At 41.9% G+C, this 27,454-nt stretch overlaps 1 protein-coding gene across 1 annotated transcript in view; it reads right to left on the bottom strand.

Annotated features, from left to right (window-relative positions):
• Positions 1 to 27,454, bottom strand: part of LOC124595948 (lachesin-like) — a 1,154,458-nt gene that overhangs the window by 141,239 nt on the left and 985,765 nt on the right. The gene's annotated exons all lie outside the window — the stretch shown is intronic.

Below are 27,454 nucleotides of genomic sequence, written 5' to 3' on the forward strand. Positions count from 1 at the left end.
GTGTCGTGACTAAGAAGACGAAACGGGAAGGAATAATCTAGATCAGGCAGACTTTCTTTACTGGCGGACAAAGAGCGTCGAGAATTGCGGAGGGCGGTTGTAAAAAGTCGCATGAAACGAGCGGAAGTAATTTGACAAAGGGACAGTAGCAGTCCAGCTAGCACAATGACTGCACGTAGGGAGTTATTAAGAATGAATGAATTTTCGACCAGGTCTCATCAGCCACACATTTATGTTGTCAGTGCTAAGCCACTTTAAGCAGCGACGCCATTGGACAGTGGATGACTGGAAACGAGTGATCTGGTGTGATGAATCACGCTATACCCTGTGGCAATTCGACGGAAGGGTTTGAGTTTGGCGTATTCCTGGAGAATTTTGCCTGCTTTGGTGTGTAGCGCTAGCAGTGAAGTACAGAGGACGTGGGGTAAGGCATGCGGGTGCTTTCTGCGGTTAGGTTGTGGTTCCTTTATTGCGCTAAATGCGGCAGGATATGAACCCTTTTTAAAGCATTGTGTCCTACGTACAACAAAAGAACAATTCGATGATTGTGTCATCATAACAATGCACCTTGTCACAAAGCAGCCTCTGTGAGACAATGGTTTGTGGACAATAACGTTCCTGAAATAACCTGGCCTGCCAAGAGTCCCGACCTTATCGAATCGGACACCTTTGGAAAGCATTAGAATGTCAACTTAGCTTTAGAACCCAACATCAGTGGCTTCTCTAGTTTTGGCTCTTGAGGGAAAATGGGCTTCCAATCCTCCACAGACATTCAGACACTTCACTGAAAGTGTCGACTAAGGGGTTCAAGCCGTCATAGAGGGGAAGGATGGACACAACCCACATATTTATCCACTAATAGGTGTCTGGATTTTTTGTTTGGACGTTGTACTCATGGAAAACATAAGCGAGATACCATGCCACAACTAAAATATTAAAGGAAATTAAACATCCAAACTATCAGTTTATGACATGCGAATAGAAAGAAAGGGTAAATTAAATACGTATTTAGTTTGTTTGGAAACACTCAAGAGTGTGGATAAAACTGATATAATTAACTGACATGTCGAATATCCTAATGTGAGTTATTGTAAATTTGCTACACATTCATGTAGACCGAATATAAATGAATGCGTAGATATCACGTTCATGGGTAAACTGGTAGTTCTGAAGAGAAAGAAAAGAACATTATACTAAGGAGTCGATGCATAAGAAACCCAATGAGATTAAAATTTTTCTCGTCTGCATCCTAAATAAGGAAAGTCATTACCACATTAAATTCATAAGAAATTGAAGACATACTCTATAAGATATTAAAATGTTGTGGCACTATAATATGCAATATCCCTAGACAGATGTGCAGTACTGCGTTAATTCATGTTATTCTCCAGCACAAATTAGAACATACCCTTGTCATATTTCTCCATACGACGTAAGGTTCGGGACATGCCAAGAACAACCCTCAAGTCTCTCTCCATTAACCACTTTACTTAGTTTTTGGAAAGTATTGAATATAAGAGTCGTCAGGCACCTCTGAAGTTTTGGGATACTTAACCATTTGATTTACCTTTTAAATTACTGCTACTTACAGAGATTTAATCAATTTTTAATTAATAAAATATTTGTGTGTACACTCCGATGAAAATTTAAGCTGAGAAAAATGTGATACATAAGCTAAAGCTTTTAAGCAGAGCTAATTTTATCATAAGAATAATTACCAACTTCTGGATGCACAAATCGCTGATTAACGGATGCGGAATATTTTCATTCCGTTAGAATCTTTTGCCTCGTATCAAATGCATTTTATTTTGTAAATCATTACATTCTATTAGGTAACTTAAATTTTCATGGAACAAATGTTTCAAGTATGACCAACTCAGTTTATATTTAAGAAACAGTATGCAGAAAATTGCACTAGTATTCACAGGTAATTAACGGATTGCGCCCAGTGACGTGCATAGCACGAAGTTACAATCGACAAGACATAAGCTTCCATCATGGTCCCTCGTTGATGTTGCTTTTGTTAATGTTCTGTCATTTCGTTTGAAGGAGGAGGCACAATCGTTTGTGGAGATGAAACACGTGTAATGTTAAGGTCGGTGACATACCCACGAAACAAGTCAATTTTTGTGAAAACCATTAACTGTGCTCCATTTTAAAAGTATTCTTTAAAAGGTAAGCTAGAAAAATAGCGCACATGCTTGTGTATTGTCAAAAATTCACCTTAAATGACTGTAGTGGTTCAAAAATGGCTCTGAGCACTATGTGACTTAACTTCTGAGGTCATCAGTTCCCTAGAACTTAGAACTACTTAAACCTAACTCGCCTAAGGACATCACACACATCCATGCCCGAGGCAGGATTCGAACCTGCGACCGTAGCGGTCGCGCGGTTCCAGAGTGTAGCGCCTAGAACCGCTCGGCCACCCCGGCCGGCGACTGTAGTCGATCACAAAGAAATATTAAGTAGTGCATTAAGTTTCCTTGTATTATGGTATACGTACTGATGAAAATTTGAGATAGAATAACATATAATTTATAGTTAAAGCTTTTAGTTTGAGCTAATATTTTTGTAAGAATAATTGCAGCTTTGGGACGAGCAAGTTAATGAACGTACGAGTACTGGATATTTTCATTCCCTGAAGTATTACGTGATATTATTTTGAGTTCTGCAAAAGGTTCATTGTGCAAAAGGAAGTAATCAGATTTTTGAGTGGTGTTCAAACACAGTTTATAGTCATATTTTTAATGTGTAGGCAATATTGACCGTAGTCACAGTATTTTATTTAAACGATATCAAAAACGTTGACAAGGAGACATTATCGACTATCCAGTTGAGCTTAAGAGAACATAACTAATCATAAATATAATGGCGCATAGTCTGCATTATCCTCTAGTAAATAGAAGTCTAATGCAGGAAGAAGCGAATTAAACAGCGTAATTTATCGCAGACTTGTAATGCGAATGCAGACAATAACATACATGTTGACAACTTATAGCACTCTCGGCGAATCTGACCCCAAGTCGCGAATGAAAATAAATAAAAAATGTATAAAATAGATTCTACAGTCTAGTGTTAGGTATGAGGACTAATACTGAATGTACACGAGATTTGGCATTACGTCCTCTAACTTTCTCATTTTGTCAGATTCATGATTAATCTACACAGTTAGCCCTGAGGAACAAAGTGGAATGAAATTCCGCATCTCCTCGTCAGCCTCTGCCATGCATAGAATGTACTGAGAGTTTGCCACGTCCATCCCACGTCTATCCTGGATTACATGTCACATCGTCTCCTGTTGCGCCGAGAGGGACTTACTTGTTAGCAACTGAAGCATACGCTCCAGAGGTGGATGACTAATCAGTCACCCGTAATGTTTTATGCTCTGACCACACATATACAGGGTTATTACAAATGATTGAAGCGATTTCACAGCTCTACACTTTATTATTTGAGATATTTTCACAATGCTTTGCACACACATACAAAAACTCAAAAAGTTTTTTTAGGCATTCACAAATGTTCGATATGTGCCCCTTTAGTGATTCGGCAGACATCAAGCCGATAATCAAGTTCCTCCCACACTCGGCGCAGCATGTCCCCATCAATGAGTTCGAGATCATTGTTGATGCGAGCTCGCAGTTCTGGCTCGTTTCTTGGTAGAGGAGGTTTAAACACTGAATCTTTCACATAACCCCACAGAAAGAAATCGCATGGGGTTAAGTCGGGAGAGCATGGAGGCCATGACATGAATTGCTGATCATGATCTCCACCACCACCGATCCATCGGTTTTCCAATCTCCTGCTTAAGAAATGCCGAACATCATGATGGAAGTGCGGTGGAGCACCATCCTGTTGAAAGATGAAGTCGGCGCTGTCGGTCTCCAGTTGTGGCTTGAGCCAATTTTCCAGCATGTCCAGATACACGTGTCCTGTAACTTTTTTTTCGAAGAAGAAAAAGGGGCCGTAAACTTTAAACCGTGAGCGTTTGACTTTGTCATCGGGTGTCAGGGCTTGTAGCAATTGTAAACGGCAAGGCTTCTGCTTTAGCCTTTTTCCGTAAGATTTTCCAAACCGTCGGCTGTGGTACGTTTAGCTCCCTGCTTGCTTTATTCGTCGACTTCTGCGGGCTACGCGTGAAACTTGCCCGCACGCGTTCAACCGTTTCTTCGCTCACTGCAGGCCGACCCGTTGATTTCCCCTTACAGAAGCATCCAGAAGCTTTAACCTGCGCATACCATCGCCGAATGGAGCTAGCAGTTGGTGGATCTTTGTTGAACTTCGTCCTGAAGTGTCGTTGCACTGTTATGACTGACTGATGTGAGTGCATTTCAAGCACGACATACGCTTTCTCGGCTCCTGTCGCCATTTTGTCTCACTGCGCTCTCGAGCGCTCTGGCGGCAGAAACCTGAAGTGCGACTTCAGCCGAACAAAACTTTATGAGTTTTTCTACGTATCTGTAGTGTGTCGTGACCATATGTCAATGAATGGAGCTACAGTGAATTTATGAAATAGCTTCAATCATTTGTAATAGCCCTATACATCTCACGTGTCCCGCTGCAGTTGTGGTGTTATTGCTCCTGCAATTGTAGTCATCACGCATGTATTTCAACTAAAGGAGTATACAGCATCTGGCGAATCAAAAACAGTGTCCGGGGATGAATTTTTAAAACCGGAATTTGATCACAGCTGTATTCACTACATGCAAAGTCAGTCCTCATGGCGAAATTGTACAGCACTAACGCTCATCTATACCCGATCCTGAGCAGAATTTATCTGGGTGAAATCAAGCAGCAAAGGTCGGCCAAAAATAGTAACCGGATGCCTTTATAAGTCGCCTGGGTCAGGCACTATAGTGCTAGAGCGCTTCAGAGAGTGTGGTGTCACCGCCAGACACCACATTTGCTAGGTGGTAGCCTTTAAATCGGCCGCGGTCCGTTAGTATACGTCGGACCCGCGTGTCGCCACTATCAGTGATTGCAGACCGAGCGCCGCCACACGGCAGGTCTAGAGAGACTTCCTAGCACTCGCTCGAGTTGTACAGCCGACTTTGCTAGCGATGGATCACTGACAAATTACGCTCTCTTCAGCTACGTCATTTGCTACGACCTAGCAAGGCGCCATTACCAGTTACTGTTGATGCTGTAAAATATGTACCGTCAAGAGCGATGTTCACCAATTATGGATTAAAGTTGCCGGCCGCGGTGGTCTAGCGGTTCTGGGCGCTCAGTCCGGAGCCGCGCGACTGCTACGGTCGCAGGTTCGAATCCTGCCTCGGGCATGGATGTGTGTGTTGTCCTTAGGTTAGTTAGGTTTAAGTATTTCTAAGTTCTAGGGGACTGATGACCAGAGATGTTAAGTCCCATATTGCTGAGAGCCATTTGAACCAACCATAGGATTAAAGTTAAGTATTCCAGCAGCTACGTACGTTTTTTGTTAGTCTCATTTCCTTGACCTTTTCCAAACCTCACGCCAGCCTGCGTGAGCTAAAACGCGTGCCTTTCTGCTTCCTCTCATAGTGGCTATCTTGCCAATCCACAACAGAGAGAACTTGCAGAATCGCGTTAATATCTTTGCTGATCATTCCGTTGTAATAGGGGCGACTTCAACTTTCCAGGTATAAACTGAAAGAGTCTTGCTATCAAAACTGGAGCCAGAGACAGGCATTTGTGTAACATTATTATGAATATTTTGTCCGAAAATTACTTCGAGCAGATAATTAGAGAACCAAGTGGTAGAGAAGTGGAGGTAACGTCTTATACCTCCTAGCAACAAATAGACTTGTACTTATCGTATCAGTTAACGCATAGTAAGGTATGAATGATCATAGCGCTATGTTATCAAATATGACTAAGGGTGTTACAAGAAATGTTGAAATATAGGAAAATTTCTTCGCAAGAGTGACAGGGTAGAAGTTATAGAATATTTGAGTAGTCCACATCAGATATTCACTGCCGAGGACGAAAATTTGGCACAAAAATGGAAAAAAACTCAAACGCATCGTTCAATATACCTTAGACAAGTATGATCCGAGCAAGGTAGTGAGGGATTGGAATGATCCACCGTAGGTTAGCATCCGCGTTGAAAGCTTCTACGTAAACAAAGAGAGCTTCATCACAGTTTCAAGAGAAGTCAAAACCTACTTGACAAACTAAAACTGAACGAAACCAAAATGAGCGTAAGGAGATCAATGACAAAAGCGATGAATTCCTTTGAATGCAATATTTTGTGGACTAAAATTAAGAGATTTTGGTCTTAGGTAAAATCATTAAGCGGTTCTAGATCACCTATTCAGTCACACACTGACGAAATTGGCACCGAAACGGAAGACAACAGAGAGAATATTGAAATACTGATTTCGGTCTTCTGAAATTGTTTCACTGCGAAAGATCGTAATATGCTCACATCTTTCAATAATCGCACGAAAGTATAGATACTGACATAACTGATTGCGGAAAGGAAATGCGACTACAGTCGCTTGGTAGAGGAAAGGCATCAAGTCCAGATGAGATATCTGTAAGATTCTACAAAAGGTATGGGGAAGAATTTGCTCCCCTTCAAGCAGTAGTTTGTCGTAGTTTGCTGGAGCAACAAAGAGTACCTTGCGACTCTAAAAAATGGGCAGATCATTCTCGTTTTCAAGAAGAGTCGTAGGACAGATGCACATAATTGCAGGCCTAAAGCGCATCGACATCAATCTGTTGTATAATTGTGGAACATGTTTTGTCCACTACTATACAATTATAGATAATGACAAATGCTGGAAACAATGTACACAGTAAAACATCCAGGAGTAACTATCCACAGCGACCTTAAGTGAACTGAGCACGTAGAACAAACAGTAGAAAAAGGTAAACGCCAGCCTGAGATTCAAGGAAAAATCAAAGAAATATAATTCATCTACTAAAGAACTGGCTTGCAAGGAACTTCTTCGACCGACTCTTGAGTATTGTTCATCATCCTAGGATCCTGGCAAGGTAGGACTGATAGAAGATATAGGGATTATCCAGCAAAGAACGTAGCGTTTCGTCAGGGGAGCTCTTGTCAACGCAAGAGCATTGTAGAAATGCTCAGTAAACTCCAGTGGCAGACGCTCCAACAGAGGCGTTGTGCATCACGGAGAGGCTTACTACCGAAATTACGTGAAGGTGCTTTCCGGAAAGAATGTGACAACATGTAACTTCCTCCCACGTACAGTCATGCTCAAAAGTATCCGAACGACCTAAATTACATTTCGCCTGATTCGCATGCAACCCACATAACACAGTTGTCTAGCAGGTCCTCTAATCGCTACTTGGTACAGTCGTTTGACTATTGAAAATGGTTCCAACAAGTCACCACTACAAAACACTGCTCTGTATCGCAATAACACAAGATTTAAAGTAATACCAAGATACTAGAAATATCAGGGAACACCTTATAAGACTGTCCTTAAGGATTGTCAGCTCACATTTATTGCAATAAATGACGTACCTGAAATGTTACCACTCTCATTATTACGTCAGATAGGTAATGCACGTAGTAAGTTCGTCGTATTCATGATTTCCTCTTCAATGTAACATACCGTACTTGTTATTTAACACGAAATGACATTAAAAATTTAAGTTATTCCCAGCAGCTAGTTGAGAATATGTATGAACTTAAAATGACACGACGAACCGTCTCGTTTTGCATATGGATTCAAACCCAGGTCATGCAGACTAAGATTTCGTGACTGACGGAACCTAACAGTCATTCCTGACTAGGCATACAGAAAGTGATATACCTCGATTTCAGACAGTATCAGTTAGAAAATATCAACTTTAAATTACAAAAATAAACATTATTAACGGACGCGAATTCCTTCCCAGCGTCTATTGTCCCTGTCAACGAACTACGAGAGATGTTAAATATTGCTTCTTCACAAGTAACGTACTTGAAATGCCATGAGGTAAAGCTTTGTGTTTGACACGGATTCGAACCCAGAAACTAATCGGAATGTTATCGAAGCCCAATCAACTGTCACATATCGGAATTTCTCGGCAGTAGCTAGATGTTTTAACTGAAATGACGAGACGAAACATTAATTTTTTCCTTCCCAGAACTCCTACCCGGCACCTATCGCTGTTATATTCTAGAGAAAACGAACGTTAAATATGGGTTTGTTACACCAGCAGCGACATGTGAGCATCTTTGAACTAGAAATAATATGACGAAGAGTTCAGTGCTGACTGGGAATCGAACCCCACACATATTGTTGTTGACTACACACAAAGAGACGTAAGGTACCAAATTTTCCTCCACCAGCAGCTCGGAATAACATCCTTGAACTTACAGTGATCTCTCAAATAGTTCTGTGTCTCACTGGGACTCAAAGACCTCAAATATCGTTAGACAGCGAATGAAAATGCATTAAAAATCAAAATTATTATCCACTTGGTAGAGAAGGAATGTCATATTTAATGTGAATTGCAGAGCACAATGCCATTATACCTTCTTCACTTGGCGTAGCCAGAAGTGAACAGAATCTGTCTTTCCCTATTAAAAATCATCACCAGAAGCTGGAATCGAACCCAGACCACCATAATAGAAATCTATCATCAATCCAACAGACCACCAAATCCTCTTGTCTGAGACTCATTTTTCTATCATTACACCGTTGAGAATTCTGACACACAGGCTCCCTGTAGTGGTTTGCAGCATGTTCAGTACATTCTTTTACTTGGTTGACCGAATCGCCATGAACTAGCTGCCTCGGCTAACCAGTGCATACATTCGACACTATTTTGTAGTCACCGAAATAAAATCACGTAACTGCACCTACATTGAACTGCCAACAGTGTAGGATGCAGTAATTTAAATAGGAAGTGTTCCTTTCCATTTGATCTACTCTATTGCGCTATCTGTTTGTTGAAAACGTCCTGCAGTGCAAACAAAAAAAAAAAAAGAAGAAAAGCTGTAACTATCTGCCTCTCAGAAGTCTGCATCCTGCCATATGCATTATCTCACAGCACTGTGGAATGCAGAAGTTCTGGAAGAACTGTTGGTGACTTCTGGTGTAGCTGTAGCCACATGACAGCTGGTAGCGTAGCGGTAAGCGTCGCGCGATGTGGATTAGACGTCGCGAGAAGTATTACATTCACTGCTACATTTTTTAAAACGTATTTCTGCTGAAGTTATCAATTTAATAGAACTTGGAACATAACTCTCTTCACTTCTCAACCCAAAATAGCCGCATGTGGAGAAAGGGCTAACTTCTGCGACATTTTGATCTTTTCAGGTTTAATAGACAGCCAGGCAGCAGATGCATCTCGAAGCTTTTGTATTATGTATGGGGAAAGCGCATCGTGCCAAAATAGTCAGAAAAGTATTTCCTACATTAGCTGTCGTCTGGTAGTGGCATTTTATTCTTCTTCAAAACTTGTTTGACAGCTTTAAGTCAGAACAAGTTTTCTACATGCATGTAATCAATAAACTGCATGTGCATTGTCAGACTGTTATAGATACATCTACATCTACATCTATATTCCGCGAGCCACCTTACGGTGTGTGGCGGAGGGTACTTATTGTACCACTATCTGATCCCCCCTTCCCTGTTCCATTCACGAATTGTGCGTGGGAAGAACGACTGCTTGTAAGTCTCCGTATTTGCTCTAATTTCTCGGATCTTTTCGTTGTGATCATTACGCGAGATATATGTGGGCGGTAGTAATATGTTGCCCATCTCTTCCCGGAATGTGCTCTCTCGTAATTTCGATAATAAACCTCTCCGTATTGCGTGACGCCTTTCTTGAAGTGTCCGCCACTGGAGCTTGTTCAGCATCTCCGTAACGCTCTCGCGCTGACTAAATGTCCCCATGACGAATCGCGCTGCTTTTCGCTGGATCATGTCTATCTCTTCTATTAATCCAACCCGGTAAGGGTCCCATACTGATGAGCAATACTCAAGAATCGGACGAACAAGCGTTTTGTAAGCTACTTCTTTCGTCGATGAGTCACATTTTCTTAGAATTCTTCCTATGAATCTCAACCTGGCGCCTGCTTTTCCCACTATTTGTTTTATGTGATCATTCCACTTCAGATCGCTCCGGATAGTAACTCCTAAGTATTTTACGGTCGTTACCGCTTCCAATGATTTACCACCTATGGCATAATCGTACTGGAATGGATTTCTGCCCCTATGTATGCGCATTATATTACATTTATCTACGTTTAGGGAAAGCTGCCAGCTGTCACACCATGCATTAATCCTCTGCAGGTCCTCCTGGAGTACGTACGAGTCTTCTGATGTTGCTACTTTCTTGTAGACAACCGTGTCATCTGCAAATAGCCTCACGGAGCTACCGATGTTGTCAACTAAGTCATTTATGTATATTGTAAACAATAAAGGTCCTATCACGCTTCCCTGCGGTACTCCCGAAATTACCTCTACATCTGCAGATTTTGAACCGTTAAGAATGACATGTTGTGTTCTTTCTTCTAGGAAATCCTGAATCCAATCACAAACCTGGTCCGATATTCCGTAAGCTCGTATTTTTTTCACTAAACGTAAGTGCGGAACCGTATCAAATGCCTTCCTGAAGTCCAGGAATACGGCATCAATCTGCTCGCCAGTGTCTACGGCACTGTGAATTTCTTGGGCAAATAGGGCGAGCTGAGTTTCACATGATCTCTGTTTGCGGAATCCATGTTGGTTATGATGAAGGAGATTTGTATTATCTAAGAACATCATAATACGAGAACACAAAACATGTTCCATTATTCTACAACAGATTGACGTAAGCGAAATAGGCCTATAATTATTCGCATCTGATTTATGACCCTTCTTGAAAATGGGAACGACCTGCGCTTTCTTCCAGTCGCTAGGTACTTTACGTTCTTCCAGCGATCTACGATAAATTGCTGATAGAAAGGGGTCAAGTTCTTTAGCATAATCACTGTAGAATCTTAAGGGTATCTCGTCTGGTCCGGATGCTTTTCCGCTACTAAGTGATAGCAGTTGTTTTTCAATTCCGATATCGTTTATTTCAATATTTTCCATTTTGGCGTCCGTGCGACGGCTGAAGTCAGGGACCGTGTTACGATTTTCCGCAGTGAAACAGTTTCGGAACACTGAATTCAGTATTTCTGCCTTTCTTCGGTCGGCCTCTTTTTCGGTGCCATCGTGGTCAACGAGTGACTGAATAGGGGATTTAGATCCGCTTACCGATTTTACATATGACCAAAACTTTTTAGGGTTCTTGTTTAGATTGTTTGCCAATGTTTTATGTTCGAATTCGTTGAATGCTTCTCTCATTGCTCTCTTTACGCTCTTTTTCGCTTCGTTCAGCTTTTCCTTATCAGCTATGATTCGACTACTCTTAAACCTATGATGAAGCTTTCTTTGTTTCCGTAGTACCTTTCGTACATGATTGTTATACCACGGTGGATCTTTCCCCTCGCTTTGGACCTTAGTCGGTACGAACTTATCTAAGGCGTACTGGACGATGTTTCTGAATTTTTTCCATTTTTGTTCCACATCCTCTTCCTCAGAAATGAACGTTTGATGGTGGTCACTCAGATATTCTGCGATTTGTGCCCTATCACTCTTGTTAAGCAAATATATTTTCCTTCCTTTCTTGGCATTTCTTATTACACTTGTAGTCATTGATGCAACCACTGACTTATGATCACTGATACCCTCTTCTACATTCACGGAGTCGAAAAGTTCCGGTCTATTTGTTGCTATGAGGTCTAAAACGTTAGCTTCACGAGTTGGTTCTCTAACTATCTGCTCGAAGTAATTCTCGGACAGGGCAGTCAGGATAATGTCACAAGAGTCTCTGTCCCTGGCTCCAGTTATGATTGTGTGACTATCCCATTCTATACCTGGTAGATTGAAGTCTCCCCCTATTACAATAGTATGATCACGAAACTTCTTCACGACGTTCTGCAGGTTCTCTCTGAGGCGCTCAACTACTACGGTTGCTGATGCAGGTGGTCTATAGAAGCATCCGACTATCATATCTGACCCACCTTTGATACTTAACTTAACCCAGATTATTTCACATTCGCATTCGCTAATAACTTCACTGGATATTATTGAATTCTTTACTGCTATAAATACTCCTCCACCATTGGCGTTTATCCTATCCTTGCGGTATATATTCCATTCTGTGTCTAGGATTTCGTTACTGTTCACTTCCGGTTTTAACCAACTTTCCGTTCCTAATACTATATGCGCACTATTTCCTTCAATAAGAGATACTAATTCAGGAACCTTGCCCTGGATACTCCTGCAGTTTACCAATATTACGTTGACTTTTCCTGTTTTTGGTCTCTGAGGACGGATGTTCTTTATCAACGATGATAATGTCCTCTCTGGTAAGCCGTCAGGTATTTTATCGTTTCGCCCAAGGGGGGGTCCCTCTAACCTAAAAAACCCCCGTGTGCACGCCACACGTACTCTGCTACCCTAGTAGCTGCTTCCGGTGTGTAGTGCACGCCTGATCTGTCTAGGGGGGCCCTACAGTTCTCCACCCAATAACGGAGGTCGATGAATTTGCAACCATTATAGTCGCAGAGTCGTCTGAGCCTCTGGTTTAGACCCTCCACACGGCTCCAAACCAGAGGACCGCGATCGACTCTGGGCACTATGCTGCAGATATTAAGCTCAGCTTGCACTCCGCGTGCGATGCTGGTTGTCTTCACCAAATCAGCCAGCCGCCGGAAGGAACCAAGGATGGCCTCAGAACCCAAGCGGCAGGCGTCATTCGTTCCGACATGTGCTACTATCTGCAGCCGGTCACACCCAGTGCGTTCAATAGCTGCCGGAAGGGCCTCCTCCACATTACGGACGAGACCCCCCGGCAAGCACACCGAGTGCACACTGGCATTCTTCCCCGACCTACCCGCTATTTTCCTAAGGGGCTCCATAACCCGCCTAACGTTGGAGCTCCCTATAACTAATAGGCCCGCCCTCTGTGACTGTCGGGACCTTGCCGGAGAATCGGCCACTGGCCCAACAGGCGAGGCATCCTGTGGTGGCTCGGAAACGATGTCATCACCACTAGGAAGCACCCCGTACCTGTTGGAAAGGGGTAAGGCAGCTGCCACGCGGCCAGATCCCACCTTCGCCTTTCGGCCAGGCACGCGCGAGCCCACCACTGTCCGCCATTCACCCTGGAGTGATGGCTGACCGGTAGGATGCTTACTGCCGGAAGACGCAGCGACATCAGGGGTTCCATGCGATTCCAAGGCCACCGAAGTAGGCATAGGTCTCACCACAGTTGCCCCAACGCCACTACGAGCCGACGCCTGCGCCTCGAGCTCGATGAGCCTAACAGAACAAAGCCTCCACCCGCCCCCGAAGAGTGGCCAATTCTCCTTGCGTCCGCACACAACAACCACAGTCCCTACACATGACTATGTTTACCCTACAAGCGAACGGTGTACTCGCCTTATTAGCAGCAGGAAATCGAAGTGCTCTCTCACTGACGGTCTAACCGACACTGAGCTGTTCTAACCAAACAAACAAAAGCCTGTACGATACGAGGGTCGATAGCAACGGCGATACTGTACACTACACTGTTATTAAACTAAACGGTTGTGTCTAGTAGGCACTCAAACACGCAAGAAATTACAAAAATAAAATAGTAACTACCCAGATAACTGAAAATAAGTTGTACCTGTTTGAAGCTCGCAAAAATGTGTAACAAGCGAACGGTGTACTCGCCTTATTAGCAGCAGGAAATCGAAGTGCTCTCTCACTGACGGTCTAACCGACACATCAGAGAATTCGCTTATATCGTTGATGATTAATTTCTCTCTCATGTTTAGTATTGTTTTAACAACACTAAAAGAAACTTTACGAAAATTATGCGCATTATAAGAAATGAAATAAAACTACCCACGATAACCTTACGACGATAGTCTGTTTTAATAAAACTGAGTATCTGTACACAAGCGTGTCTCTATCGGCACGAGTTACTAAAATACTACTCACTTAGATTTCGATTGGGTCTGTGTTTAATTGGTATGCTGTGTCATACTCAACAGGTATGCAAATGTGGCATTTCATAAATAAAGTTATGTATTCCTAGAAACCCAAAATTTGCTTGTCAGCAGCGGAAAGAAGCGTTACGCGTTGTGCAGCATTGTAAGTTTCTTATGAGCTGAAAGTATTTCCTTGCGATTTCCTTATCGATGTTTGATCTGACTGCTTGTACGTCTTTCACAAAAGGGATAAAACCGTTACAGCCAGCGAGACTGGAACCGCGAACAATAACACACGCTTTTTCTCAGATCAGCACGTCACCACAGAGCTAGCGAACATGTATTTGTTGTGCCTTCCTATTACGAGGCCAATGGTGGCCAAAACTCCTAAACCGCTGCTTGAAGGACGAGATTAGTTGTTATTTCCACGTGCAACGACTTTCCTGCGCTGAAAACCGTAAATTTACAATCTTTTGTTACACCTCAAGCGATAATAACTCAGATTATTCAATGGAAATGACAGGAAAAATCAAGTGAACTTTGAGGCTTAATTCCGTGCACACCAGGAAGTAACTCGTCGATCACAGAGTTGCCAAACATACTTTGCCTTGTTGCCAAATCTCAGTTACAGTGCAAGCAGGAAGAAGACGAACCGATGTGATCCTACAGCAGGCTGGGAAGCGACCATAGCTGGCGTCTCAAAGACGTGGCTGCTACAGCCTGGAATACGTAATGTGTCTGATTCTCATTTCTGCAACTAGCTTTAGGGACTGGAGCGTAGATTCTAATAATACTCGGGACTGACTGCAAAGTAAGCATCATGAATCAGTAACTCTCATAGTTGTTTTTATATTTCTTTCGTAACTGTACTCAAAACTAAGAAACTCATTCACGGACGTTTTTGTGCCTCGCCGATAGTCGAGCCCACCAAACAAATAAAAATAGAAAAAGAATGTGTGTGTGTGTGTGTGTGTGTGAGGGAGAGAGAGAGAGAGAGAGAGATACAAATAAAAAAAAAGAATGAGAGAGGGGGTAAAAAATTGTTGTAAAGAAATTGAATACCGGTATGTAAAGAAGTCTTTCATTAAAATGACACGTTCCACATCATTACGAAATGATGAATTCATGCTCTATCTAACAAGTATTAATCTAATCTAATCTAATCATATCATATTGCTGACTACCTGCGAAGAATCATGAATTACGGAAATGTTCGCCAATATCAGAAACCAAATCTAAACTTGAAAATAAATGACGACAGTTTTTGTAATAAACCGGGACTCCTATCAAGACCCTTTCATTCCTGTTAACTAACCACAAAAGATGTCTGACATATCTCCATCCAGAAGTAACAAAGAGTTTATGCATTTAAAGGTAAAGCACATTATATGAAGTTCTGTGACGGAGACACAAACCAAACACGTAATCGGAATGTTAACTAAGTAAAATCATATGTTACGTATCGGTTTTTCTTACCAGCTGCTAGGTGTCTGAATCTAAATGAAGGATGCAAATTTCTGGGCCTGAGCGACAATCTAACCGCACTCCTATCGTTCTCCTTTATTGTCCGCAAATATAGCTTAAGTATCAATTGCTTACTCACCAACAGTAACATGTGTGCGTGTTTGACCAGAAATTGTTGGCAGCACATGAACAGACATTAAAAATGCACGTTAATTTTCACTAGCAGGCCGGTGTGCACGTGAAAGTGCTTGAAATGAAATTATGAATATTTTTGTATTGGATCAGGAATCAGACCCACATACTTACCTCTGGAGGAGACCTAGAGAAGATTGCAGTCTTGGAAAAAGGAATGAAATGATTGAAATATGTTGTTCCGAGAGGTTCAGATCCTTGAAAGAGGAGACAAGAATTTGAATCACAGTCCAGCATCAAATTTTTCAACGTCTCTAGTTCAATCAAGAACAAGTAAAATAAGAGCCCTGTTGCTTTAAATGGCTTTCGGTTCATCAAATAAAATAAAATTTTCTAATGTAAGTAAGTTTACTGTCGACAGTACTTCTGTTTACCATGACCTCCACCTATGTCATTTACCAAAGTAAACCGGCTTTGTCCAATTCGGAATGAAAGAACGTGGTGTTTAATGCGGATTCTGGATTATAGCGTCTGTCTCTTGAGGTTACCAGAGGTAAAGTAAATCTGTTCTTGCCTCTTAAAGGTAAGTGCCAGAACCCATGCATTGCACTTGTGATAGTTCGTTGCACCAGACCATTGTGGCTACATTTCCCAGCCCCAGGAGTGTGCTGTAATGGATGATGTGCTTAGCTTACTAAACCAGTCACGGTGGAAAAAAAACCGAGTCTATTAAATGGTTAAGTAGAAGCAAGCTTCTGACGTGGAGATTATGCTGTTCTCATGTCATCAGGATGTAAAGACTCTTCTAGGTGCCGTACCCTCGATTTGAAGCCATTTTGAAATTTTCATTAATTCAGGAAATTTCTTAGTTCGACAAAATCCACTGTCAAATGTGAAGTTACCGGATAATTCGATTATTACCGTCACTATTACTTTCATTTTCTTCATACTACTGCTGGAACACAAGTGGTTTAAGATCATTTAAGGCCTTTTGGTCATTATAGAAGTAGTTGCCCAAGAACAGGCTCTTTCACTGTCTACGGAATCCTTATCACGTTAATATCAAACATCAGCAATTACTCGTAGATTACATTAAAATTAAAGTAATTGATGAAGACTTTACTTGATAATAAAAACGCGCTGCCTTTCTTCATTGACTTGCGCCTAGAAATGGCTGTCGAATACTGCCAAACCAAAAGCCAAGGGATCTTACTGCCTTCCGATATACGTCGCTGTCAGTTCTTCCATATGATTTGGTCGACGTGACCTGTTTCAAGTTCTATATGACAGAGAATGTTCCAGAAAATCGCCGGCTGGAGTGGTCGAGCGGTTCTAGGCGCTAGAGTCTGGAATTGCGCCACCGCTATGGGCGCAGGTTCGAATCCTGCCTCGGGCGTGGATGTGTGTGATGTCCTTAGGTTAGTCAGGTTTAAATAGTTCTAAGTTCTAGGGGACTGATGACCTCAGAAGTTAAGTCCCATAGTGCTCAGAGCCATTTGAACCATTTTAGAAAATCAATTGTTTTCCTTTGCAGTAAACAGAAAGATTTCATTCTAAGCTACCCAACTTCAAAATTATCGCAGTATTAATTCAAATTTAATCTTCGCTTCTATAATGTAGGAAAGTATTTCACAGTTGCAAAACCCGTATCCGACTCATTGTCCTTACACTTAGTCACTGACCATAAATTCTAGCTCAAAGTGACACCAGTTTAAGTAACCTAATGTAGCGAAGACTGTTTGCCAGTGCTCTTTCTCACTGGAAATATGCAATTCACTCATTGGGCTCCATAAGTACACTGTAACAGTAATTTCTGTGTGTATGCAATATTCGTTTTACCTGACTTTGTAATAATTTAAATACAACAACATGACCTTCCAGTGGGAGACATTTCGTCCCCCTTTTCCTTCTTTGAAATTTGTGAGTAAACTTTTTGCCTTCCAACCATCGAAATGCGGCAGAGTACGGCCGGTAAACGATTCACAACCACGATTTAGTGCCTTTAAGACAATTTCTTTAAACATTGGCGTAGCTGAAGGAATTTAGTTTCTTCTTAAATAGTATTATGCAGCAACGTTCACAGATACCTCATATAGGAAAAGCTCTTTATCCAGGAACGAAGGTTGTAAAACAAACTTCCCACAGTTTGTGTCAGGTTGATCTTTTCGTCTGATAGCACTGCGTAATTATTTTGTCTAAGAGGTATCACAAGTAGTGTTCCTGTAGCTGTGGGAATCATTGGTTGAATACGGGTTTAACACTAGTGGGTACAGCACTGCTAAATATTCAAAATGATTACCAACCTAAGTCTGAGTTCATCCACAGACTGAGGCGTATTTATAATATTGAAGCTAGACTGTGTATCCTTGTCTTCCTTGAGTGGGCATCGGAAGGCGTTTACACACACGTAAATGAGGGTAATCCCAAAAGTAAGGTCTCCTAAGGGACATGCAAGTGCCAACGCAGGTACAAACGAGAGATCCTTAATTTTAATGCCAAGCAGAAACCATAGCAGTAGCTTCATCGTGGCAAAGTGATAAAGAGCAAGATAACGGATACAAATGTCTCACGTTCAATCCCTCGTCAATCTCACGATTTTTATGTGCCATTTTACACTTATTTCCCCTCGGGCAGTGTTTGTTGATGTGAAAAATGTCGAGCTGCACTGTGATCCGAAAGCCACGTTAAACTGTAGGTTCACCTATTAACTGGCTAGGTAAGTCAACTCAAAGGTTGGAGGAAAGCAACGGCATACCACCTCCAACAAGACCGTGCCTATTAAAGCACTGTGGTGTTCAAACCACTCTTCCGACTGATGACTGCTTTACTTTCTACGGGTTCCAAAGTCAATGTTCTTCGGGTTATTAACATTTTGGTGCTTTTGTGCTGTAGCTTTGATACCAGTAAACGTAAGTAACGGCAGAGCACTGTAACCGTTTGAATTGTCAAGGTGGTAGACGAGGATGCTGTCGACCCCAGTTACAATCTTGGTCATGGCTATTTTTCAGTCGAATACCTCTATGGGCCTTTCTGCGTATTTCAAGATATACTTTTATACACTTGGTACGCTTCCAAATTGATATAGAGCTGTATTTAGCAACATGAATCAGATATGTTTTCCGTGCAATATATCGGACAACACGTCAGGGCAGGGAGATTTCTTTTGTGTGTTGCGCATTGTGCAAGAAATATTTGTGTTTTGCTTGCTTCTGTGATAGGTTTCACCGCACTGAATGCGAGCAAGCTCACGAATAGACTGTCAATTACTGAAATTACGTAATAATACATTTAAAAGTTGTATTTCTGCATTATGTATCCCAATGAAAATAACTGTAAACAGGTTATATGTCTACTTGCTTATTATTCGCGCTACTCGATGCTTTCCTCAAAAAATAAAAATAAAAATACAAGGAGAAGAAGAGACAGAGAGAGAAAACACAAATGTATTTCAAATGTCAGCTCTGTGACGACATGTTCGTCTTGTGATGTAAAGAAAGGATAGTCGATAGGTAATATCTCGTTGTATGGTTCAAATGACTCTGAGCACTATGGGACTCAAATTGAAAGGTCATCAGTCCCCTAGAACTTAGAACTACTTAAAATTAACTAACCTAAGGACATAACACACATCCATGCCCGAGGCAGGATTCGAACCTGTGACCGTAGCGGTCGCACGGTTCCAGACTGTAGCGCCTAGAACCGCTCGGCCACTCCGGCCGGTTTATTTGAGCTTCTGTATGTCGATAAAATTGGTTCTGAATTTGGAATGCAACTCAGACAGCTCTTAACGCGAAATTTGATACCTTCTTGACAATACAGCTCGACTACTATTTGTTGTTTGTTCAAAATCGCAGATTCCTCAACATCTCCACATATTGCGCAGTGAATGGGTTCGAATCATGGCCCGAAACTAACGTTCTCATTATGTATTAGCAAGCCCTAACATGAGAACTCCTATCTGCTGGTGGATAATAATTTTGATTTTTAATGCATTTTCATTCGCTGTCTAACGATATTTGACGTCTTTGACTCCCAGTGAGACACAGAACTATTTGAGAGATCACTGTAAGTTCAAGGATGTTATTCCGAGCTGCTGGTGGAGGAAAATTTGGTACCTTACGTCTCTTTGTGTGTAGTCAACAACGATATGTGTGGGGTTCGATTCCCAGTCAGCACTGAACTCTTCGTCATATTATTTCTAGTTCAAAGATGCTCACATGTCGCTGCTGGTGTAACAAACCCATATTTAACGTTCGTTTTCTCTAGAATATAACAGCGATAGGTGCCGGGTAGGAGTTCTGGGAAGGAAAAAATTGATGTTTCGTCTCATCATTTCAGTTAAAACATCTAGCTACTGCCGAGAAATTCCGATATGTGACAGTTGATTGGGCTTCGATATCAATCCGATTAGGTTCTGGTTTCGAATCCGTGTCAAACACAAAGCTTTACCTCATGGCATTTCAAGTACGTTACTTGTGAAGAAGCAATATTTAACATCTCTCGTAGTTCGTTAACAGGGACAATAGACGCTGGGAAGGAATTCGCGTCCGTTAATAATGTTTACGTTATGTAATTTAAAGTTGATATTTGCTAATTGATACTGTCTGAAATCGAGGTATATCACTCTCTGTATGCCTAGTCAGGAGTGACTGTTAGGTTCCGTCAGTCACGAAATCTTAGTCTGCATGACCTGGGTTTGAATCCATATGCAAAACGAGACGGTTCGTCGTGTCATTTGAAGTTCATACATATTCTCAACTAGCTGCTCGCGAATAACTTAAATTTCTAAGTCATTTTGTGTTAAATAACAAGTACGGTATGTTACATTGAAGAGGAAATCATGAATACGACGATCTTACTACGTGCATTACCTATCTGACGTAATAGTGAGAGTGGTAACATTTCATGTATGTCATTTATTGCAATAAATGTGAGCTGACTAGCCTTAAGGACAGTCTTATCTGTGATAAGGTGTTCCCTGATATTTCTAGTATCTTGGTATTACTTTGCATCTTGTGTTATTGCGATACAGAGCAGTGTTTTGTAGTGGTGACTTGTTGGAACCATTTTCAATAGTCAAACGACTGTACCAAGTAGCGATTAGAGGACCTGCTAGACAACTGCGTTATGTGGGTTGCATGCGAATCAGGCGAAATGCAATTTAGGTCGTTAGGATACTTCTGAGCATGACTGTACATTTTGCAAAATAACTACGATTAGGAAATTCGAGAAATTGGAGCTTATACAGAGGCCTACCGATAATAATTTTTCGCACGCGCCATTCGTGACTGGAACTGGTTACCAAAAATATTCGGAGTATTGAGGTGCATGTAGATGCAGAGTAGTGATAGTCTACTTGCAGAAAATTAGAAACCTACCACAACGGTATAAAGTATCCTGTATCACGCACTGTGTAATGGCTTGAAGTATGTACATAAATCTGGATCTAGATGTAGATGTTAACGTATATTTCTCCTACAGAGCTTCGAGCGCCTCCATATGGGGTGACGCTTCCCGCCACCAACACGAAGGTTACTCTGGCGCACAAGCAGTACATCATTACTTATTGTTACTGCAGTTTTTAAGCCATGACATTACCGTAAATTCCAAGTCGTCCCTTGGTGCAGCGCGCTACCTTCCTTCATGAGGTAAATGCAGAATTTGATGTCCTCTAGCGCCCAAACTTCCCCGCATCTGACCATTGCTGAGTTTTCTGCTTCGAAAAAGAAAACAGTGTCTCTCCTGCAGCTACCGCCGAACGGCATAGAGAAATTGTCAGTCACTGTATAGCAGACGTTGCTTCTGGACTATTGTTTCTGTATGGGATACCTGAGTGCAAACAGGTTTTACGAGAGAGTGAAGATGAAGATGGGTAGCCACCATTCATAAGACGCGCATACATGAAATATCTGAAAAACGTTGCGGTCACCTTCAACTGTTAATTTTTTTTCCAATTTACTATTGCAGTTTTTTATTTAAAACTGAAACGCAGTAGAGCTACAAAAAATTTAAGAATTGGCAACGACCACGATGTCTTTTAAAAGTTTTATCTGATGCGATCCCAGAAAACAACATGACATGCTTTATATTACATCTGTCTGAAGTATTTGAGCCATTGCGTTCAGGACGTCATGTGTGAAAAGCGCAAGTTGGGTTCTTTATAGTCAGTTTTTTCGGAACTTATGCTGATTGTCATGGAGGAGGCCTCTTTGTTCCAGACACCTCATTACATTTGAGCTCTAACTTCTGAGATGCTAATCAGATGGATGTCACAGATTACGTAAGGCAATTTGGGGATAACTTTTGCCACCCTCCTTGTGCTTTCATCCAACTGCTGGTCACAGTTCTTGTTTGAGTAACCTACAGTATATTATGAACAACTTCGCCAGAATTTCTGTATAGTATCTGACAGTCACCATTGAGCCCTGAAACCTTACTCACTATTATCGGTTTAGCTGTTTCACAACGTGACTGACATTAATGTCAACATCATTCAAGTTTTCAGCAGTGCGAGAGCTAAATTGAAACAGTACTCTCTTTCGTTCGGAAACGATATTAATTAGTTTTCCTTTTGCTTTGCTACCCTTAATTTCAGTTCCTCTGCAATCCATGAGCGTCTGGACACTTAATTTGGTCCCACGATACTCAGAACATATGACCTGAAATTCTGCGCATTTTTTGAGAAGAATTTCGGTAGCATTAAGTATGGTAGACGTTGAACTCTCCCCCCATTTCCTTTAGCATTGGTGCAATGAATGTCAGCTTGCTCTAAGCGTATAAAAGTGTACGTTAGTGTACATGAGCAGGAAAATCAAACCCGTAATGTTCGAATACAGCAGTAACAGTAATAGTTGTGTGCTGCTTGACACACTCACGTCCGGTTAAATATATAGGCGTAACATTGCAAAGTGATTTGAATTTGAACAAGCACTAAGGACGGTAGTATGGAAGACTAATGGCCAACTTTGGTTAACTGGGAGAATTTTAGGAAAGTGTAGCTCATATACAGAGGAGACTGCGTCTAAAACTCTAGTGGTGGCCGTTCTTGAAGAGTGATTGCGGGTTTGGGATTCCCTCTGGGTCGGATTAACGGAATACATCGAAGCATTCAGACGGAACCGCTAGATTTGTTACCGGTAGGTTCGATTAGTTCTTTCGGACATGTCCGAAAGAACAGCCACCACACATACAAATATATGCACCTTGACATCCATTAATTATCACTCAGTGCAATGCACACTCGTGTGCTTGACTACGCAAACAGCTACATAATCTACATTACGGTCCACTTATTTCACAACATCACTTGTTACATCAGCAGAGAAAAAAGTTCTTGAGTCACCTGTCATGTTTAGTGACAAATCATTGATATATATTAAGAAAAGCAATGGACCTAGAACAAAATCTTGTGGCACCCTCGCATCACGTGACCCTAGTTAGGTTCACTGCATGGTCCACACAATCAGAGGCCTTTGTTAAGCGAATGAAAATACCTTGTGTCCTAAACCTATCGTTTAGTCCTGCTAGAGTAACACACAATTCCATCACGATAACACCATCTGCTTTTTGATATACTACTTGTACGGAAAGAGTTGAGGGAGATAGAAGGGAAGGCCGTAGTTGATACCGGAATCAGACCTGGTTGTAGCCTGTTCCAGTTGTTATTCAATGTGTACATTGAGTATCGACTAAACGAAGCCAAGTAAATATTTTAGAAGGTATTAGAGCTCAGGCAGAAGAAGAAGGTCATTGGGGTTTATTGATGACATTGTAATTCTCTCACAGACGGCAAAGGATATGGAAGAGCAGTTGAACGGAAAGGACACTGTTTTGAATGGAGGGTGTAAGATGAACACTACCAAAAGCAAAACAAAGATATGGAGCGTAGTCGAATGGAAATACGGCGATGCTGAAAGAACTGTACTAGGAAATGAGACACACTAAAAGTAGTGGATGTGTTTTGCTATTTTGGCAGTAAAATATCTGACGATGGCTGAAGTAGAGAAGACAGAAAATGTAGACTAGCCGCGGTGGCTGAGGAAGAGAAATTTGTTATTATCTCTTCATTTCTATATCATATACAAACTGAAGGCGCTTGCTCGCATCCGTCATCATATGTAGGCTACTCTAAGGAAATGCTGTAACGAATTTGATCCCGTTTCGAGTAATAGATACAATAATGCACAAAGAAAGCATTTATATATAATTTATAAATTTTTGTAAGATTTGTCTGAATTATGATGTATGAAACTTAAATTGTTAAAACGATACATTGTCATCTAGCGCACTGCTGCCACAACCCATTAGAGCAGCAGAGCCTCGATAACGCAGTAAATCGGACAAAACTCGCATCTGGTGTCGTGGACTAATGTTTGCTCCACTGTTGGTCAAAAAATGAATTAAACTTTTACAAATGTTATAATGTTTTTTAATGTACTGTGTAATGTATGTGGAGCAACGACTGTAGATGTTAATGGGCTGTAATATCAAAAGCTTCTGTCAATGTAGTGGCTGGAAACTGAAAGATCGAATCTTATCAGGGACACTTTATACTGTACATTCTTGTTTCGCTGACATTTTCTATTTTATTTTTATTTTCTTGGTCATTAGTCTTCTGACTGGTTTGTGCGGCCCGCCACGAATTCCTCTACTGTGCCTAACTCTTCATCTCAGACGGTGGGGTCAGGGATTTTCCCTGCCTCTAGATGACTGGGTGTTTGTGTTGTCCTCATCATTTCATCATCATTCATAAAAGTGGCGAGTTTGAATTGAGCAAAGGTTGGGAATTTGTACGGGCGCTGATAACCGAGCAGTTGAGCACCTCACAAGCCGAACATCATCCTCATCTTCATCTCAGAGTAGCACTTCCAACCTACGTCCTCAATTATTTGCTGGATGTATTCCAGTCTCTGCCTTCCTCTACAGTTTTTGACCTCTACAGCTCCGTCCATTACCATGGAAGTCATTCCCTTTTGTCTTAACAGATGTCCTATCATCATGTCCCTTCTCCTTGTTTTCCGCATATTCCTTTCCTCTCCGACTCTACGCAGAACCTCCTCATTCCTTACCTTATCAGCCCATCTAATTTTCAACAGCCGGCCGAAGTGGCCGTGCGGTTAAAAAGGCGCTGCAGTCTGGAACCGCAAGACCGCTACGGTCGCAGGTTCGAATCCTGCTTCGGGCATGGACGTTTGTGATGTCCTTAGGTTAGTTAGGTTTAACTAGTTCTAAGTTCTAGGGGACTAATGACCTCAGCAGTTGAGTCCCATAGTGCTCAGAGCCATTTGAACCATAATTTACAACATTCGTCTGTAGCACTACATCTCAAATGGTTCTATGCTCTTCTGTTTCGGTTTTCCCAAAGTCTTTGTTTAACTGCCGTACAAAGCTGTGCTTCAAACGTACTTTACCAATCGCAATTCGCGCTTTTCATTGACTGCAGATTTTCGAACAATGGGGCAGTGAGTTATTCAGCTTCGAAATATCATTACGTATATGACCAATAACGAAAAGATAACCCCTTATAATCAGACTGTGATGTGAGACTTACAATTTGAAATAATCAAATATTTTTACCGGTGGTTTCCCTCCAGTCGTTTGAGAACAGTTGCTTGCGAGAAACCAACACGAATCCAAAACATGTAGAGTTTTGTTTTTTATACTACAAATAAAAATTTTTTCCGATAAAATACTTCAGCATCTTTGCTTTGTTAAGGTATTACAGCCTATTAAAATCTATAGTTCTTGTTCCACATACATTACACAGCACATTAAAAAGTGTTGTAACATTTGTAAACGTTTCATTCATCATACGACAAACAGTGGAGCAAAAATTAGACCCCGACACCAGATGCAAATTTGGTCCTGTTTACTGTGTTATCGAGGTGCTGCTCTATTGGGTTATGGCACCAGTTCGCTAGATAACAATGGCATCGTTTAAATTCATCATAAAGTTCTTCCAAGAGTGCTGCAGATAACTCAGCCGTCAGCTTTCGGCCTTCCTTGAATCAAACCTAGGTGTCAATGCGATCCTCTGCATCCCATGAGATGTCACTCCAAAAGCCAATTCAGTATGGAACACAAAACATTCAGCCGGACAACTGTCCTGTTGTGGGCTGCTTACTTCGTATTTTAGGTATCTGAATGTGGCGATACTCAAGTACTTAATGCTATTCTCTGAAATTTATTCGTAACTCCACGCAATGGCCCGCAAACAAAATTCGCGATACCACTAAAGTCGTCTGGCCGTAGATACTAAATGCTGCCCCTGCGAAACCGGACTGCGTTGCTAGTATGATATAAATTTAAGTGTCAACAAGTCTCTTCTGAAAGTACACTGCTGGCCATTAAAATTGCTACACCACGAAGATGACGTGTTACAGACGCGAAATTTAATCGACAGGAATAAGGTGCTGTGATATGCAAATGCTTAGCTTTTCAGAGCATTCACACAAGGCTAGCGCCGGTGGCGACAGCTTCAACGTGCTGGCATGAGGAAAGGTTCCAACAGATTTCTTATATACAAACAGCAGTTGACCGGCGTTGCCTTGTGAAACGTTGTTGTGATGCCTCGTGTAAGGAGGAGAAATGCGTACCATCACGTTTCCGACTTTGATAAAGGTCGGATTGTAACCTATCGCGATTGCGGTTTATCGTATCGCGACATTGCTGCTCGCGTTGGTCGAGATACAATGACTGTTAGCAGAATATAGAATCGATGGGTTCAGGAGGATAATACGGAACGCCGTGCTGGATCCCAACGGCCACGTATGACTAGCTGCTGAGATGACAGGCATCTTATCTTCATGGCTGTAACGGATCGTGCAGCCACGTCTCGATCACTGAGTCAACAGATGGGGACGTTTGCAAGACGTCTGCACGAAGAATTCGACGACGTTTGCAGCAGCATGGACTATCAGCTCGGAGACCGTGGCTGCGGTTACCCCTGATCACAGACAGGAGCGCCTGCAATGGTGTACTCAACGGCGAACCTGGGTGCACGAATGGCAAAACGTCATTTTTTCGGATGAATCCAGGTTCTGTTTACAGCATCATGATTGTCGCATCCGTGTTTGGCGACATCGCGGTGAACGCACATTGGAAGCGTGTATTCGTCATCGCCATATTGGCGTATCAGCCGGCGTGATGGTATGGGGTGCCGTTTGTTACACGTCTCGGTCACCTCTTGTTCATATTGACAGCACTTTGAACAGTGGACGTTACATTTCAGATGTGTTACGACCCGTGGCTCTACCCTTCATTCGATCCCTGTGAAACCCTACATTTCAGCAGGATAATGTACGACCGCATGTTGGTGGTCCTGTATGGGCCTTTCGGGATACAGAAAATGTTCGACATCTGCCTTATCCAGCACATTCTCCAGATCTCTCACCAATTGAAATCGTCTGGTCAATGGTGGCCGAGCAACTGGCTCGTCACAATACGCCAGTCACTACTCTTGATGAACTGTGGTATCGTGTTGAAGCTGCATGGGCAGCTGTACCCGTACACGCCATCCAAGCTCTGTTTTACTCACTGCCCAGGCGTATCAAGGCCGTTATTACGGCCAGAGGTGGTTGTTCTGGGTACTTATTTCTGAGGATCTATGCACCAAAATTGTGTGAAAATGTAATCACACGTCAGTTCTAGTATAATATATTTGTCCAATGAATATCCGTTTATCATCTGCATTTCTTCTTGGTGTAGCAATTTTAATGGCCAATAGTGTATTATGGGGTGTACTCATCTATGGAGATGAAACATGGACGATAAATATTTTAGGCAAGAAGAGAACAGAAACTTTCGAAATGTAGACCTACTGAAGAATGCTGAAGATTAGTTCCGTAGATCACGTAACTAATGCGGAGGTAATGAATGGAATTGGAGAGGATAGAAATTAGTGGC

This window comes from Schistocerca americana, chromosome 1 (assembly GCF_021461395.2).
Source record: "Schistocerca americana isolate TAMUIC-IGC-003095 chromosome 1, iqSchAmer2.1, whole genome shotgun sequence".
NCBI lineage: Eukaryota > Metazoa > Arthropoda > Insecta > Orthoptera > Acrididae > Schistocerca > Schistocerca americana.